The following is a 2,872-nucleotide window of genomic DNA, read 5'->3' on the forward strand; positions in this document are numbered from 1 at the left end:
CCTTGCAATATTCACAAATGACTAGATTTTTTTTTTTTGGTTCTTTATCTTCTGTTGTTGATGGTTTTCATGCACAACAAATCCTTTCAAGTAAGATTAAGTCGTTTCATTAAACACCATAATCTGAAAAAATAAACAAAACAAATGCCAAGATGAGATGAAAAAAAAAACATAATAGGCTATTTCAGAATGGTTTCCTAAGGATATCTTAAATGAATTAACAAATTCATGTTAACAAGTAACAATTTTTTAGTAATTTCAAAAATATTCTAATAAAAAAAAAACTAAACCTAAAATTTCATTTATTTTTGTAACTAAATTCAACGTTCAATTTCAAGTTTTTTAGATAAAAACTCTATTTTTTCACTTTTTATTCTATCTTGAATTTTTCTCACCAACAAAATAAAACCAAACTCAGAACTGCAATAATGAAATAAATTGGCAAAAAAAGAAAAAAAATGGCCAAATACTAAAAATTGTCAATGTTGAAATGGAGCTTACCAATGGAGAAAAACACCTTTAATAATCCCCCTCATTTTTTTTTTTTTTGGATTATTCAAGGTGTTTCTAACCAAAAGCATCTTGAATAATTTTTTACAAAAATTTGAATAGGATTATTCAAGGCATTTCTGGCCAAAAATACCTTCAGTAATTCTCTTTAATTTTTTGAAAGAATTATTCAAGATGTTTTTTGCCAAAAAATGCCTTAAAAATATTTTTTTATTTTTTCTTAAGATTATTCAAGGCATTTTTGGCTAGAAAATGCCTTGAATAATCCCCTTACAAAAAATTGAATGGGATTATTCAAGGCGTTTTCTGGCTAAAAACGTCTTGAATAATCCATTTTTTCATTTTTTTGGATTGTTCAAGGCTTTTTCTGTCAAAAACGATTTCAATAATTCCCTTTCACTTTTTGAGAGGATTATTTAAGGCGTTTTTTGCTAGAAAACACCTTGAATAATCTTTTACAAAAAATTGAATAAAGTTATTCAAGGTGTTTCTGGCCAAAAATTAGAAGGGATTATAAAAATGCCTTTAATAATCTCTTTCAAAAATTTTTTTAAATTATTCAAGGTGTTTTTGGCCAAAAAATCCCTTGAATAATCCCTTAGAAAAAATTGATCAGGGTTATTCAAGGTGTTTTTGATGAAAAATGCTTTGAATAATCCCATTCAATTAAAAGTCAAAGTATATAGCAGCGTTTAGGTCAACAAACACCACAAAAATATATTTTTAGTGGTGTTTTATGAAAAAACGCCACTAACCTTATAAAAACATGAAACTTTATGGCATTTATTTAAAAAGTCACTAAAAAATAGTCACTAAATCTCCATTTTCATGTAGTGTTTTTAGATTTTAATTAGGGCAAAGGCTTTTTAAAGAAAGTTTGATGACATTTTCATTATACATTACTTTCGCATTTTATTGTCTTGGTTTGTGCAGTTTCCTCATTTGCTTATAGGTATTTCCCCTTTGATAATGGGTGCTAGACCCTTACATGGTTTTTGAATTCAAAAGTAAAGGATTTACCCATTTGGTCTAGTGGTTTTTGCTTTGTAAGTTTGATGGCCTCTAGCTTAAATAAGTCAATATAAAGGAAGCTTGTAGTCAAATATTTTGTTGCCTGAGACCTATTCCTAGATTGAAAAGATCTTTTATGGGGTGAGACGTAGGGGTGAATATGGCTTTGCTTTTCAAATATTTAAGGACATGGATGAGACACAAGGTGATGATGGGCCAGTAGAGCAAGGGCCTTCTAGTGCAACATGGTGGTCTTCATATTTTCTTGAAAACTTTGGTTCTATTTTTTTAAGTTCTCATAGAGAGAGTTTGAGTAATAGGGAATCACCTAAAAATTTTGAGCAAGATGGATTGTTATTTAGCATCACAGATTTTGTAAAATAATGGAATTTTTTTTAAGCCAATTCCAAATGGTTTCTATTTTGTCATTCCAATAAGGATTGAGTTATCTTGTTTGTGATTAATTGTACTATACTTACTGCTTAACTATTCCTATTCTTTGATTCAAACTAAGTTTTATAAGATAATGTGTTCTTACTTTCTTCCTTATCTTTCTCTATTATTTCTTCTTATTTATATTGAATTTGAATAGTTATTGTTTTATAGCTATTTAATTTTACCCTTATTGTTAGTTTGAAAGTGCTTTCTAATTTTTTTCGCCTTCCTTTTCAAAGATAAATATTCATCTGCATTTTGTGTCTTTTTTTCATTTTGAAGCTTAATTTCATCTTTAAAACGTTCATATGAATAATTTTTATGTCATTTGAAAAATGGAACTATTAAATATATTTGATTTTGTAAGCCAGTTGTATTGACAGGTGTATGAGCCTTATATATTTGAGCTTTTTTTCTTGTATTTCCTTTATATATTTGAAGTACTCACAAAGGCATTCTATTTTCTTTTCTTTTCTTTTACTCGTTGAAATAGAAAGATAAGGAACCTATGTTTGATAGCGTTAAGACCATTATAGGCATGCTTAAAGTGTTAGCAAAGTTTCTTACAATATTACCTTCAATGAGAAAAGAATACGAAAGACTTTACCAATAGACTATCTTAATTATATGTATATCTAAAGAAATCTTCACATTGATATTGCTCATTACAAGGTATAAGCTATAAAAAGAGCCCATGGTATACATTTCTCTAAAGAGTTAGTAAAACTTTTGGCCAATTTTGCAAAGACTAACTATCTGTAATACTTTAAAATATAATTTCTATTTTTCTACTTAATAAATTATATACAGAAACTTTGTAAGTGGCTAGTTCAACTCCTTATAGAACTTGATTACTTGCATGCCAACCATATTGTTCATCATGATATCAAGGTCAATGTTAATTCTTGGTAAAGAT

This window comes from Durio zibethinus, chromosome 1 (genome assembly GCF_047325235.1).
Source record: "Durio zibethinus cultivar Kanyao isolate XHJ-2024 chromosome 1, ASM4732523v1, whole genome shotgun sequence".
In the NCBI taxonomy this organism is placed as follows: domain Eukaryota; kingdom Viridiplantae; phylum Streptophyta; class Magnoliopsida; order Malvales; family Malvaceae; genus Durio; species Durio zibethinus.